The sequence below is a fragment of the Ranitomeya variabilis genome, chromosome 6, assembly GCF_051348905.1.
Source record: "Ranitomeya variabilis isolate aRanVar5 chromosome 6, aRanVar5.hap1, whole genome shotgun sequence".
Lineage (NCBI taxonomy): Eukaryota > Metazoa > Chordata > Amphibia > Anura > Dendrobatidae > Ranitomeya > Ranitomeya variabilis.
This window is the reverse complement of record NC_135237.1, coordinates 540,969,028-540,985,826: the sequence shown is the minus strand read 5'-3', so window position 1 is coordinate 540,985,826 and position 16,799 is coordinate 540,969,028. Positions and strand designations below refer to the sequence as shown.

The 16,799-nt window shown below is 46.1% G+C and overlaps 1 protein-coding gene across 2 annotated transcripts in view; it reads right to left on the bottom strand.

The window, feature by feature from the left end:
- ZHX2 (zinc fingers and homeoboxes 2) overlaps window positions 1-16,030 on the bottom strand; it is a 40,593-nt gene extending 24,563 nt beyond the window's left edge. The window contains exons 1-2 of one of the 2 annotated variants that reach the window (XM_077271164.1): window positions 15,739-16,030; window positions 11,383-11,480 (exon numbers count right to left, since the gene is read on the bottom strand). The gene's annotated coding sequence lies outside the window, so the exon portion shown is untranslated. The remainder of the gene's footprint in view (window positions 1-11,382; window positions 11,481-15,738) is intronic. The other variant, XM_077271163.1, reaches the window with a different exon arrangement.
- Window positions 16,031-16,799: the final 769 nt, after the last annotated feature.

The window sequence follows — 16,799 nt, the reverse complement described above, 5'->3', positions numbered from 1 at the left end:
TTTTTCGGTATGAGATAAAAATACTGTTAAATAGGGCCTGAGCTGTGCATTACAATAGTGTAGTTTGAGGACCCCGATTCCCCACCTATGCTGCCGAAATACGTTACCAAAGTAGTCATTTTCGCCTGTCAATCAGGCTGGTCAGGTCGGATGGGCGTGGCTTCTTCCCCCAGATATTGCGTAGTTTTCCGTTGGTGGCGTAGTGGTGTGCGCATGTCCAAGGTCCCCAATCCTGCACGGGGGGGGTGAAAATAGCAGCGATGTCCGTTATTCCATTGGTGGTCGGTGGGCGCGGCCATCTTCCTTTGGCCGCGCGTGCGCAGAAGCGGCGCTCTGCTGGCCGCGGCTTCAGGAAAATGGCCGCCGCGATCTCCATCTGCGCACGCGCGGCATCCCGCGGCCATTTTCCTGAAGCCGCGGCCAGCAGAGCGCCGCTTCTGCGCACGCGCGGCCAAAGGAAGATGGCCGCGCCCACCGACCACCAATGGAATAACGGACATCGCTGCTATTTTCACACCCCGTGCAGGATTGGGGACCTTGGACATGCGCACACCACTACGCCACCAACGGAAAACTACGCAAGATCTGGGGGAAGACACCACGCCCATCTGACCTGACCAGCCTGATTGACAGGCGAAAATGACTACTTTGGTAACGTATTTCGGCAGCATAGGTGGGGAATCGGGGTCCACAAACTACACTATTGTAATGCACAGCTCAGGCCCTATTTAACAGTATTTTTATCTCATACCGAAAAAAACGGGGTGATAGGTTCCCTTTAACAAAAAAGTGTGAAACAACTGACATTATGTCTTATATTCTATTTTCTTCAAAGTAGCCACCTTTTGCTTTGATGACTGCTTTGCACACTCTTGGCATTCTCTTGATGAGCTTCAAGAGGTAATCACCGGGAATGGTTTTCACTTCACAGGTGTGCCCTGTCAGGTTTAATACCGTAAGTGGAATTTCTTCCTCATAAGGGTATGTTTCCACGTTCAGGAAACGCTGCGTAGAGCCGCAGTGTCGAACACGCAGCGTCAAACACGCAGCGTCCAGATATTACAGCATAGTGGAAGGGATTTCATGAAATCCCGTCTTCACTATGCATTAAAAGACGCATGCGGCAAACCCGTGGAAACGGGCATGCGGTGCGTCTTTTCAGAACGCAGCATGTCCTTACAATGCTGAAACAATGCAAGAACAACGCAGGTGACCTGCCAGGGACCTCAGATGCAGATTTGGTCAGGATTTTACCTGCGTAAAATCCTGACCAAATCCTGATGCAATCCTGAACATGGACACATACCCTAAATGGGGTTGAGACCATCAGTTGTGTTGTGCAGAAGTCTGGTGGATACACAGCTGATAGTCCTACTGGATAGACTGTTAGAATTTGTATTAGGCCGGGATCACACACAGCGAGATACGGCAGAGTCTCGCAGGTTAAAACCAAGCTCTGGCACCGGCACTCCAGAGCGGAGCGTGCGGCCGCACTATGGGAAACGCAATCCTCAGTGCATATGCTGCAGAAAAAGAAACGCGCGGAAACGCAGCGGTTTACATTCCGCAGCATGTCAATTCTTTGTGCGGAATCCACATCGGTTTTACACCTGCTCCATAATAGAAAACCGCAGTGGAATCCGCACAAAAACCACGGTAAATCCGCAGGGAAAAAGCAGTGCCTTTTACCTGCGGTTTTCACAAATCGGCTGCGGAAAAATCCGCAGACCTCAGAAATACGTGTGCACATACCCTTAAGAGGAGACTTTGTGCAACAGGCCTTCATGGTAAAATAGCTGCTAGGAAACCACTGCTAAGGACAGGCAACAAGCAGAAGAGACTTGTTTGGGCTAAAGAACACAAGGAATGGACATTATACCGGTGGAAATCTGTGCTTTGGTCTGATGAGTCCAAATTTGAGATCTTTGGTTCCCACCACTGTGTCTTTGTGCGACGCAGAAAAGGTGAACGGATGGACTCTACATGCCTGGTTCCCACCGTGAAGCATGGAGGAGGAGGTGTGATGGTGTGGGGGTGCTTTGCTGGTGACACTGTTGGGGATTTATTCAAAATTGAAGGCATACTGAACCAGCATGGCTACCACAGCATCTTGCAGCGGCATGCTATTCCATCCGGTTTGCGTTTAGTTGGACCAGCATTTATTTTTTCAGCAGGACAATGACTCCAAACACACCTCCAGGCTGTGTAAGGGCTATTTGACCAAGAAGGAGAGTGATGGGGTGCTACGCCAGATGACCTGGCCTCCACAGTCACCAGACCTGAACCCAATCGAGATGGTTTGGGGTGAGCTGGACCGCAGAGTGAAGGCAAAAGGGCCAACAAGTGCTAAGCATCTCTGGGAACTCCTTCAAGATTGTTGGAAGACCATTCCCAGTGACTACCTCTTGAAGCTCATCAAGAGAATGCCAAGAGTGTGTAAAGCAGTCATCAAAGCAAAAGGTGGCTACTTTGAAGAACCTAGAATATAAGACATATTTTCAGTTGTTTCACACTTTTTTGTTAAGTATATAATTCCACATGTGTTAATTCATAGTTTTGATGCCTTCAGTGTGAATGTACAATTTTCATAGTCATGAAAATACAGAAAAATCTTTAAATGAGAAGGTGTGTCCAAACTTTTGGTCTGTACTAAAATATATATATATATATATATATATATATATATATATATATATATATATATATATATATATATATATATATATATATATATATATATATATATATATATATATATATATATATAATCTATAATATAACGCTGGGAGCGTCACTCTGTCCGAAGCCTTTATAGACTGCGCAAGCGCCGGCGCAGTCTGGACCCCACAGAGTGACGCTCCCAGGAGATCGTGGTGTGCGTAAGCACTGAACGCACACCGCGATCTCCAACGGAGAAGCAGGGACGAGCCAGGAGGGTGAGTATGCAATATTTACCTGTCCTCCGTTCCACCGATGAGTGCTACTCCGTCCTCCACCTCCTCCTCTGCCTGCGACGTTCAGTTCAGAGGGCGCGATGACGCGCTTAATGCGCGCCGCCCTCTGACTGAATAGTCACAGGCAGAGGACCCCGGAAGACAGAGAGGCGCGCAGCAGTGGAACGGGGGACAGGTAAATATAGCAAGTGCCGGGGGCCTGAGCTAGCGGCGACTCCAGCACCTGACCCCCACAGCGCGCCGGTGTCCCCGCTTGCTCAGGCCCCCAGCACTCGGCACTCAGCACAGCCGCCCGCACTCAGCACAGCCACGCACAGCCGCCCGCACTCAGCACAGCCACGCACAGCCGCCCGCACTCAGCACAGCCACGCACAGCCGCCCGCACTCAGCACAGCCACGCACAGCCGCCCGCACTCAGCACAGCCGCACTCGGGCAGTAGAGCCGGAGAGAGAAAGATGAGAGCAACATATGGCAGAATGGAAACAGGAACAGGCAGAATGGGTGCAGCACATTACAACAGAATGGGGGCACAGGATGGGAGCAGCACATGACAGAATGGGGGCACAGGATGGGAGCACCACATGACAGAATGGGGGCGCAGGATGGGAGCAGCACATGACAGAATGATTGCGCACGATGGCAGCACATGACAGAACGGGGGCGCACACATGACAGGATGGGGGTGCAGGATGGGAGCACATGACAATGGGAGCAGCACCTGACAGAATGGGGGCACAGGATGGGAGCAGCACATGACAATGGGGGCACAGGATGGGAGCAGCACATGACAGAATGGGGGCGCACACACATGACAGGATGGGGGTGTAGGATGGAGCAGCATATCACAGGATGGGGGCGCAGGATGGGAGCACATGACAGGATGGTGACGCAGGATGGAGCAGCACATACCAGGATGGTGACCATATACCAATATAAATGCTCACCACCTGGGCATAGAACGGGTTCAATAGCATATATATATATATATATATATATATATATATATATATATATATATATATATATATACACACACACACACACACACACACACATACATATATATATACACACACAGAAAAAAATTATTATATACACTAGCATATTAAATATATTCGATATCGACATAATATATACAGACACGAAAGTTAGCAGATGAACATTCACTTCTATATCTGTACACATGCGTATATTTTATGTATACATGTGGCCGTATACGGACTCATGGTGGCTCTATATAGCACCCATGTACATTATCGTCATTTCTCCGTCGCTCCTCTTCTGCCGTAAGAAGAATAAACACGACGGCCAGAATTATCACGACTGCTCTACTTTACAGCGACGTCTCCCAAGGCCTTTCCTTGCTCCAGGCCAGCCTTTCCCTAATGGCGCTGCAGAGACATGCAAGACTGAGCAGAGCTCGAAGGAGCGCTCAACCGAGCCTCTTCCAAGACAGGAAGTCCTCCCACCTAGGGGAAAGGTTGTCTACGCTCCATAGGTATTCTCATTGCCAGCAGCTTCCTACACATCTGTGCGTTTCTGCAATTATTTCCTATAAACCGTGCACCTCCTCCATTAACCCGATATCCAATGGTCTGAATGTCCCGTTAGTCTTTTCAATCCTGAATTATCAGATCAGTAACACCAGAATCCTTTTAAAACAACAATCTCCATTCTGTACCTAACCCATAATAGGGCCCACCATACTGGACTGAGCATCTACATACAGAAACATGAACGTCCGCCATATTTCATAACGAAGCACCTTGTAGTACCAATCACGGCAGACCGATTGGTATAATTTTGCTCAGACTTGTTTCTAAGCTACAGAATATTAAAATTATTTCTCCAAATGGTGCAGTGGCAGATGAGGCCTAGCAGACGGTCATCACAGATCCACAATCACCTGTGGCTCGGCAGACTCTGGAGGGAGTGGATATGGGACCCAGATGGCAATGGATTCACAGATTGCAACATTTAAGCAGAAACCTGTAATTTGCCATATAATTTATTTACCTGGTGTAAACACCACTATTCTCCAGAATCCAGCGATGTTTTTCTTTTATTCCTGCTCCTCTCCGTTCCCAAGATACGGCCTCCTCTTCCCTGTACATAAAACTAATTGTATTAGCCAACTGGGCGTGCACCCAAAAAATGCCCACAGAAGAGAGCCACACCCACTTGGTAACATTTATATAAAGGATGAGGTGGGCCGTCTCTAAGGAACGGAGAGGCGCAGGAACAAAAGAAAAACATCGCCGGATTCAGGAGAACACCAGATTTTAAAAACCTACATATTTTAAAGGCAAGTGTCACGATTTAAAGGGGAAGTCCAAAAAGGATCTGCATTTATCCTAAAACAGCATCACTTCGCCATTAGCTTTTCCAGGTATTACAGCTTATTTTGGTCCCAAATACAAAAATAGACAAGATGCCGCAGACTGAAATTTAAAGGGGGTTGAGAAAAATTGGGAGAAAAAAAAATAAATAAAATCAGCCAAGTGTTTCTAATTCTTTACCCCTTTAAGGGGTGTGTGCCTTTTAATCATTACAAACTGGTTTGCCAGTAATTATCAGGACCTCCACCACCTTCAGGACCTGGGCAGGTCATCCTACCAGTAGCACAAGAGTCACTTTTGTGGTTTCCAGGTGAATATTCGCACGTGGCGTCTGTCCTCACCCCTGACGGAGAAGGGGTTAATATAACGTGTATTTTACAATACGTGGTCCCGGCCCTCCACTTTACCCTCTAATCATCGCTTTGATATAAACACCTTACAAAACACTGTAAGGACCCATCATCGCGCGCGGCATCCCCTCTAAAATGTTACGGTGCAAATTGCTTTTCATAAAGCCACTTACAGCGAGCGACGGGGGGAATTGTTTAACAGATTACAGGATCGCGTCTCCGGCAATACCCAGTTTACATAAGAATAAATAGAGACGTCTGATACAATCATCGTATCAACAATCATAACAACTGCTGCTTTCCATTCACACCTTCCACAGAACAGAGGCCGCAGATAATAGCCGAAACCGGGTTCAGCAGTCAGGGACTCCAGACGCGTTCACTACAATAGCGCGGAATTCCGAGATTTCATTTATATGAATATCCTGGCTGTAATACACAAGTCATTTCAGCACTGAGACATTTTAATTCCACTTTAATCAAAATAAATAAGGGTTAAAAAAAAAAAACGTGAAAAATTTAAATTTTTCGTTTTTTTTTATTTTCAAACTCCAAGACTAACGCAAAGCTTCTGTGCCAAATATTAAAACTAAACGCACTCAAAATGTTCATCTTCTCTCAACTTTGACAGTATATAATGTTTTTTAGTGAGGAGTTTGCACTCTTATAAGCATCGTTGGGACATTTTGGAGCCCTTCATGGTCAGTGAGTCACAAGCCTTCAGCCTATGGATCCATCTCCCTTTGGCTAAGCCTCAGATGATAGATAAAGGTAGACGCAGAGCTCATCGATTTTGGAGAAGTGTATTTGTCTGTTTCAGGGCAGATGTTGGGAGGACAGTATCGGACATATTGGATTTCAACGTGACCCATCACTTCCTACGAGAAATTAAAAGTCTAACCTATTCCTCTTTCCACACTGAAAAATTATACTCATGCTCGGCCTGGAGCACGGTTAAGGTAAATTCACACAGGACGGAATATCTGTCGAGATTTTACACAGAAATGGGGCAGGGGGGTGTGGAGATCTGTATCATAAATTGATTTGCGACAAGTCCCCAAAAATTCAACACAACATTTTCCATGAAGAGTGAAGCACGTGGATGAGATTTGTCCAAATGTAATCCACTGAGGATAATTCATGCACAAACCCATACAATCTCCAGAATTAACAATGTGTGTAAACTTTCCCTACAGTGGACCAAACTAGTATTCATCCTGATATTTAAAATGCATGAATGGACTCAGAAGTGAACCTTCCCTTACTCCTGGATACCAAAGACTGTATTGCGGTTGTTGGTTCACCTCCGAATCAATAGGCGTCAGTGCTGTCAGTTTGGGTCACGAGAAGAAGAGTCAAGCCAAGAATTGCAGCCATGATAGATGAGAAAATATGGTTGCAAATTTTCCAATCACACAACCCCTTTTAAAAACTATAATCTATGGTTTGACCTAACACGTCTTGATCTTAAGAAGTTGGTTCCCGTAATATCAAATCCTAAAAGGTTCAATATAGTCAATTACGATGGCTGACCATGCAATAGTCAGATCCGGTCCAGACGGACCTCGAAAGCCAACATGAACCTGATCCCGTAACTTCTGGAGGGCAGCTGGGTCGGCATGCGACAGGCAAGCCCTTCAGCGGACAGCTGAAGTCCATAAGAGTATTGTCAATGAATAGCTGATGCCATTGTCCATACATTGTTTTGGTGTGTGCCCGGATCAGTGATCTCGTTGACAAGCTTTCTTCTGCCTTTAGTAATTACAGCAATACGGGCAACCAGCTTGTCAATCTGTATGGACATGCCCAACGAGAAAAAGCCAATAATTTTGCAAGATATAAACATATGGTTGGCCAAAAAGTAGTTAAAACAGGATCTTGATTTAATCATATAATATCGGTCTTACAGGGAGCATAAAATGCTTCAAACAGGTTACCGTACTTTTTAATATCACTTTAAACTCCCAGCCTCTCTGTTGCCCATCATGTCTATTCGCTGACAAACACTGCAGCATCAACTTCCCACAGCTCCAACTGTGCTATGTGCCCAGAATCTAATAAGTCACTGCAGTGCCGGAGCCTCGTAATTTAACGTCAGAAAAAGCCTGAGGAGAACGCAACTGAGAGAGTTATTATTGGTCCCAAACTCAGGACTACAGAAGTTAAGCACAATCCATAGAGACTTTGGTTGGTTAAAGGCCCTTAAAAGAATCTACACGAAATCCAAAGGGAGGGACATTAAAAACAAACACTGGACAATTTCCAAAAATTACCACAAACCAACCAGAAGGATTTGACCCTTGAGTTCAAAATACTTTAACCTTCTTGACCTCTTCTTCAGGAATACTCCACAATGGATCGTCAACCACCGGAAGCATCTAAATTTGTGATGGTGAAAGATTAAAATTGACCCGCTATTGTTGGCACCAACTTGGACTTTTTGTGGCTGATGACTTTTTCATAAGGGCTTCCACAAAAGGCAGCTCTTGACCAGGCCCTAAAAGACTCCTTTAGTCCAAAATGGGCTACCTTCTACAACTTCCTGAACTTTCCACCATAAATCAAAACCCGTTTCATCAACAACTAGCCAAGGACTTGTTGACTACATCCATCTGTACCTTGTGGGTTGGATGACTTGGTATAAATCAAGTGATTTTTTTTTTTTTTTAAGCATTCCAAACAATGCTCACAAGACAAAAAAAATAAATAAAAACAGACGAGAACAAGTCAAAAGGTATAGAAGACCAAAATTTTCGGATTTTATTTTTAGGAGAGTGAAAGGTCTTTCTGTTCTTGGGCCGGCCATACACATCATATAGCTGACTGCCGAATTATATTTTGGCCGTTTGAGTGCTCCTTTATGATAAAACCACTGACAGGTCGGCCAATGGCTTATCTTAAGGAAGACAATGTGATCAGCAGTCTGAAATTGGACAAGTGTAAGATAGTTTTCTCCCCCAACCGTCAGTAGGCCAAATCCTTCTATCAGCGTGTTCAGCCAACATTAGTCAGATGTGTTTGAGGGCCTTTAGTCTACACGGACAGCTTTAATGTTCAAGAATAGCCTATCTGGATAAAACCTGAAAAAGTCCAAAGTGTTGAAGGCCAACCATGTCCATGGACTTCCAACAGCACAGGCTCATCTGAGAAGAAGCTGGACCAATACAAGTCTGTCATTCAAAGGGGATCTTAGGCTTTACTCATACATCAGTATTTCTATGACAAAACCAAGAGTGTCTCCAAGAAACAGAACAGGTGTCAATCATTCAATTATAATTTTTCTCTAAGTTTCAATCTTGGTTTTGGCATACAAACACCGATGTGTGAATGAGGCCTCATTTTCAATCCATGTATTTCCTACTCACGTCATTGGAACCCAGAGAGAAAAATAAAACTGTGTATAGGTTTTGTGGTGGTAAAAAAACGACAATTTTTCTAATAGAAACGGTTTTAGGAAACGCTCATCCTTTGGGGAGCTTTTTGTTTCCCAACGTTTTGGAAGAGTTTTTATTTTTTCCAGCCTTTCGATGAAGAAACTACTTCTAATGGACATTTGGATTCTACAACCCCTCGCGATAATATTTTACCAAACTGGTAGTGACACTCCACCTTGAGATACCGCTTCATAGTACAGATTTTCCACTCTATAAAAGGACCTTCGTACTATAGCTTTCCATAACTCAGTCAAGCTAAGGCGGCAAACCACCCAAAATCTGAACTGTTCCAACAGCAATATAATTTCCACCGATCTAGTGAAAATTTGCTTTATTTCTTTCTTCACCCCATGCCAGGCAGGCCAAGACGCGAGCAGGAAGACTTTCACGTGAGGTTAGATCTGTCTGCCAGATTCTCTATACTGGGAACTAAAACTTTACTAACCACAAAAATAGTTTTGCGATGAGTTAACGACTGACTTATCACAGCAAATATCTTGAGTCTAACCTGGTCTACGAGTCTGCGATAACAGAACGGATCCAGGCATGTAAAGCAGCACCTCCATAGCGGTCAGCTTTGTGTGGCCGGGACCTACACTATGTATATGGTCTATTTAGGGTCCATCGTTGTACGGCGAGAAGGTACGAACGGTTTATACATAAACTGACCACATCCTGCATCATGGACAGGATGTTCTACAAAGGTCTGAGTGTGGTTTTATCAGACATCTACAGTAGGGCCCAAGGCTGGACAGACTGGAGCCTCCATTAACCATGTGTACACTATGGCTGCCATTGTAAAGCCAACAGCCCTACTTGTTTCGCTATTCACAGTGAAATCCATGATTAGCGTCCATCTTTGTGTGCTTTTTTTTTCCTCCACAAAATCTGTTCTGCAGTGATTCAACATTCCATAGGAGAAGTTGGTCACCAGACTTTATGAAAAACCATTTATCATTGCATCTGAGCCCCAAATTTGAGACAATTTGCAATTTTTCACTGCCATAAATTACTATGAAGTTATATATCAAAACAATAAAGGGAACACTTAAGCAGAATATAACTCCAAATAAATCAAACCTCTGTGAAATCAAACTGTCCACTTAGGAAGCAACACTGTTTGAGAATCAATTTCACATGCTGTTGTGCAAATGGAATAGACAACAGATGGAAATTATTGGCAATTATCAAGACACCCTCAATAAAGGAGTGGTTCTGCAGGTGGGGACCACAGACCAAATCTCAGTACAATGGTTTCTGGTTCATATTTTGGTCACTTGAATGTTGGTTGTGCTTTCACACTCGTGGTAGCACGAGACGGACTCTACAGCCCACACAAGTGGCTCAGGTAGTGCAGCTCATCCAGGATGGCACATCATTGCGAGCTGCGGCAAGGTTTGCAGTGTCTGTCAGCGTAGTGTCCAGAGGCTGGAAGAGCTACCAGGAGACAGGCCAGTACACCAGGAGACGTGGAGGGGGCCGTAGGAGGGCAACAACCCAGCAGCAGGACCACCATCTATGCCTTTGTGCAAGGAGGAACAGGAGAACTGCCAGAGCACTGCAAAATGACCTCCAGCAGGCCACAAATGTGCATGTGTCTGCACAAACGGTTAGAAACCGACTCCATGAGGATGGTCTGATGGCTCGACGTCCACAGATGGGGGTTGTGTTTACAGCCCAACACCGTGCAGGATGCTTGGCATTTGCTACAGAACACCAGGATTGGCAAATGAATATCCCATGGAGGTCTGGATTTGGAATGATACTCAAAATCAAAGTGGAAAATCAAGGCTGATCCAACTTCAGTGGAAATGCCTCATGACCAGAAAAAGATGCTCAGTAGTGTGCGTGGCCTCCACGTGCCTGTATGACCCCCTCTACTATACAATGCCTGGGCATGCTCCTGATGAGGCAACGGATGGTCTCTCCTCCCAGACCTGGACTAAAGCTTCTGCCAACTCCTGGACTGTCTGTGGTGCAACAGGACGTTGGTGGATGGAGCGAGACATGATGTCCCAGATGTGCTCAATCTGATTCAGGTCTGGGGAACGGGCGGGCCAGTCCATAGCTTCAATGCCTTCATCTTGCAGGAACTGCTGACACACTCCAGCCACATGAGGTCTGGCATTGTCCTGCATTAGGAGGAACCCAGGGCCAATCGCACCAGCATATGGTATTACAAGAGGTCTGAGGATCTCATCTCGGTACCTAATGGCAGTCAGGCTACCTCTGGTGAGCACATGGAGGGCTGTGCGGCCCTCCAAAGAAATGCCACCCCACACCATTACTGACCCACTGCCAAACCTGTCATTCTGAAGGATGCTGCAGGCAGCAGATCGCTCTCCACGACATCTCCAGACTCTGTCACGTCTCACATGTTCTCAGTGTGAACCTGCTATCATCTGTGAAGAGAACAGGGCGTCAGTGGCAAATTTGCCAATACTGGTGTTCTGTGATGTTTCCTAAGTGGACAGTTTGATTCCACAGAAGTTTGATTTACTTGGAGTTAGACAACTTGGAGTTAGACATACATACATACATACATACATACATACATACATACATACATACATACATACATACATACATACATACATACATACATACATACATACATACATACATACATACATACATACATACATACATACATACATACATACATACATATTATTACAGGCACTGCTGCCTGGTCAACACAAGGAAGGGCTAAAGTTTTGACAGAAGTATATATTTTTTTCAGTTCTTTTCTCCCACCTCTGCCTTCTACATAGAGACTTAAAGGGGTTGTCCATATTAAAGTCTGAATCTTTACAGCGTGCACAGTCAGTATTCTCCGATTTGCATACATGCGGTCACGTACTGACTAGATGTGCTCGGCAAGGCTGCGCACATCTAGTTAGCATGTGCCGGAAGCAAGTTTAAAAAAAAATAAAAAATTAAAAATCGCATTAATGCGGTCACTAGACCGTCCGCTCTCGCCACCAGAGAACCCCGACAGAGTGCGAAGCGCACACTGTAAGGATTCAGAAACTGTCTCCTCAAACCTGGACAACCCCATTAATCCACTGTAAATTCCAAATTAGGCACCACGACTAAAAACACAATCCGAAGAACACAAATTAATTCTTCAAGAAGCAAGTCTGTTGAAAATGTCACAGATTTTCACCTCAGTATATAATGGGAGAATTCATCCCGGGACACAAATCGCAGCAGAATATTTGTCAAATCTGGTCTCGGCCTACATGTTTCCTCATTTTGTCCATGTGTTTCTAGGGAAACTAGGTGACAACTAGTGTGTCCACAAGTGTCACCCAGCTTTTCTGGGCCCTGAGTGCTACGTCTACCTACAATACAGCCTTCTTTTCCTGACCACGGTGTAACTACAGAGATTTACCTCTTACAAGTCTGGGATAGCTAGGCGGCCAAATTATTTCTAGGCCTTAGGCCTGTTTCATACTGTCGACAGGCACAGCCAAGTACAGACCACAACGTCCGGTCCTGCTGCAGATCTTTCCTGTCACCCCAACTCAGCAGGCTCATAGGTAGATGAAGATGTTAAATTCGGGTCAAAAGAGCCAATGTTGGTCAGGACATAATGGGCCGCACTCGGACTGCGCATCTCGAAAGTGTCAACACAACCTTATTCATACTTCCATGTGCGGTTCTGTTGAAAGCTTGAGTAACTTTTATAGTCTAAAGCCCTAGTCAGAAGTCTTTTCGCTTGAACCAATGGTTCACAAAATTAAAAAAAATATTTAAAAAAAAAAAAGATTAAAAGAAAAAAATCAGAGGATTGTCCTACTCTGGCCCAGTCCCGTTCATGCGAGTGAATGTGACTATGAAAATGATAGTTGGACATGGCATGTTTTATGGATGGTGAGCAAACGAGTTATCAATTTTTTTTTTCTGCGGACGCAGATTTGCAAGACATGCGAATAGGAATCGTAGGCAAATAAATGACCTTACTGATACACCATCATTGTGTTTACGCACAAAAATGTGCGGTTTCCTGCTAAATGCCTGCGCCATATTTAGGAGGATTTTACGCCATAACATAAAAATAGCAAGGGAATTAGAATATTGGATTGGTGTGACGTATACATATGCATCGCTAACAAAGTCGAACAAAAGTTGCAGATTCTATAGAGGTCTCGGCGGCATTAGGAATACATCGACGTTGTTAATATTTTACATGCAGAAAAAGTCGCAATTTGTGCAGAATTCTACATTAACGTGTGACATTTGGCACACAGGTATCGCTCTCTAATATTGGGACGTTTACTAATTAACAGGCATAAAAAGGCAATTCGAGCGAAGATTCGGCGGTGACGTGAGACATTTAACACTCCGACCTCCGGCTTTTATGGGACATCGGGAAGTGTATAAAGTGGCACTGGTGTAACTTGCTGCAAATTTACCATTACGGTGCAACATTTAACTAAGGCGTGATTGGAGTACAGCCAGGCTTTGATGACATGGCGCCATTTTTGATGGACGGGGGCCTTTAGATTCTAATCGGGATGCAAGGATATACATTTAAAGAGACAGGATCGACGCATTATACATTTGCATTATCCTATTATATCCAGTTAACTGATTTAAAACTGTGACAAATCCAAGCCCCGGATTCCCACCGCTCAGCACTCGGCAGACAAAAGCCCCCAGGAAGCACTTGACTACCACAGTGCCCCCCTAACAACTTTGAAGCAATGTAATCAGGTGGAGCAGCATCACAGAAAATCACTCCTGCACTTCCTACACTCATCTCATTCATTACTGGAGAGAGGGTAAACTAAAATATATCACCCCCCAGTGCTCGCAGCGGGGGTCCAACTGCTGATCAGACAGGCCAGGAGGGGTAACAATAGGGAGGCACTGAGCTGGGGGGCCGGAGGGAGGAAGAGATAGCCATGGCAGGAATATGGAAGGGGCTCAGGCAGAACAAGATGCTCCGAATTTTCAGCAAGTACTGGTATTATAGTAGTGTGGGTTATTATTGGGACCGACCATGACTAAGGAGCATGCAATTTCGCAAAAAAATGGCCGCCATATATTCGGCGCAAGTCTACAACTTATATGGAACGTTTCCGAGAGGTCTCAGACTTATGGTGGATATGCCACTTGACAACATAAATAAAAAAATAATAATAAAATATATATATATATACACACACACACACACACACAGGTTGGATGTATTCCGGTTTCTTCAAAGCGGTAAGCTGGCTTTGCCAAAAACTATATTATAATAAATATATATATATATATATATAATACTGAGACATGTTTGCACCATTGATGATCACTGACTTTACGCATAAGACCTCTGCATCCATAGCATCAAAATTGGACTGTGAAGCCGCAGGGTTTCTAAAGTTTACACCCCCCCCCACCTGCTGTGTAATATGCACCTATATAATCCATGACTTATGAATCCGTTATGGGGCAGGTCGGGGAGTGTGGAGCCGGCTGAAGGGCCATGATGGATCCCTACAGGGCAGGACCCGGCTGTGTGTACAGCCGGCATTTGCAAACAAGCGACCACACATTAAAAATTAAAAACATTTGGGATTGCCACAACCATAAAGGTCTGATCTCTAAAAATGTTAACTTTTTTTTATTGTATAGGTTAAATAACAAGTAAAAAGTCAAACTTGACATCTTTTTGTTTGCTGCACCCCCCTCCCCCCCAAAAAAAGGGGATCGCGACGTCATGTGTACCCTAAATGTCAGTGATCAGAACTACAGCTCGCCTCCTAACCTCACACCGCTCCATTGACCCAAACACTACACTCCTTCAGGCCTGAGAAAACAAAAAAAAGTCTCTTTACTACAAAATTGCGACGAGCAGTGTGAGAATCTAACCCCGACGCTGAATGGTACAGCGCTGCAGAATATGTTGGTGCTAAATAAATAAATATTATTATTTCAGGGCAAGGCAGATTTGCATTTTTTTTTTCTTCGTTAATCATATGAAAAAGCTAAGGTTGCTATAAAAATGAAAATACCCCCCCCCCCAAAAAAAAACCCCTATGTTGATGGAAAATTTTTTAAAAAAGTTATGGCTCTGGGAAGAAGAGATAAACAAGCCGTGAAGGGGTTAATAAGAGTTGCGCCCAGGGCCGCGGTCCCCTGCGGACTAGTTGCGGGCTGTGAAGTTTCGGAGGCCGCGGTTTCCCCCAGCACTTGTGCGTCTCCTCCGCCGCCATGGCGGTGTGTGCTCGTCTCCTCCCTGCCGCCGCCGCTGGGGTGGAGGAGGGGGCCCGCACCGCGTCATGCCTCCTGCACCACACTCCGGACATTTGGGGGTCTCACCACCGTCACCCCCCTCCCTCCCGAGCCGCCAAGTGTAAACTTTCCGGTGGCGGCGGCGGCGCTGAGCTCTCGGCAGCCTCTACGTAACGCCCTATCGAAAGCGGACGCCATATTTTCTGGCGCTTATGGCGGCACAGAGCAGCGCAGCTCGGCTCTCACCGCCGCTCAGGAGTGCTCGGACCGGGGGCAGCGTGCTCCCGGGTCCCGCCTGTCGGTACGACACCCCTCCCCCACCCGGCGCTGCCCCCTCCGGCCGGGACCCACTCGCGGGAGCGGCAGAAGTTGCCCCGCGGATCGGATCGCTCACGTGTCGGGCACCGTGCACACACGGAAGTTTCTTACCTGCGGCGGAGGACGGAGCGCCGGCCGCGACACACAACGTTCTCCGGGTCCCCCCGACACTGCACGGGAGCGGAGCAAAAAAAAAGAAATCGGCGATCAGCGGGGACTCTACGCCGAACCCCACATGATCTGTAACGTCAGCAGCGGATTTGCATACGATGCCTCCGCACTTCAGCCCGGATCGCCGCTCGCTTCTTGCGCAAAGTTGCGCACTGGTGATTTGCATTGAGCTCCCATTGTGAGGAGGGGACGGAAAAGGAGGGGAGGGGGCGGAACACCCGGCGGCAGCATCCCCCCGGAGCTCGGTGCCGGCGGAGCGCTGCGGGGCCCCGGGGCTGCCCGGCGCTGTGCTGGGAGGGGACACACATAATAATAATCATAATAATAAACATGGGATACAAAGTTCAAGGTGTCAAGAAGGAGAGCAACAAACTGTTGATCCCGAGCACGTGTGCGCGGCAGGGGAGGGTGGGGGCAGCACACTGCACACAATGCTGCCCATCTGCTCGGCGGAGCCCCGGGGGACGAGGGGTTAACGGCAACTCACATGGCAGCGAGGGGCGCAGCGTGCTCCGGGGCACCACGTGACCCGCCCGGCGTGTTTACCGAAAGTCTCCCGAGCCGATTGTTAGGGGGTTAAAAAAAAAAAAAAGAATTCTGAGGCAGCTAATGGGTTAACGCCTGAAATCGGAGGTGTTTAAAGGGGTTGTCCATTTTTGAGGAGCTTTTTTCCCCCCCTTTTAGTTAAATTCATGTATATTTGGGGCAAAAAATCCGTTTTGCCATTGGGTTTTGTTAAAAATGTCACCCCAATTGCTCACAGGGGCAAAAATTGCGCTATAGCGAGGTATAACGCAGGGCGGGTTTAGGGGAGAAGACCCGCAGGTGGTCCTCTACCGAGTATTTTCTCGTCAGACTGATTATGTGATCAGACATAGTGGAATCCCATTCTCTGAGACGAGGAGTAAAAAAAAAATGCCTCCGTCTTCTCCGTTCTGTCAGTGTGCGAAGATCAGACTGCACTCAGCTGTCATCCAAGTGCAGTCCGATGATTTCTACGC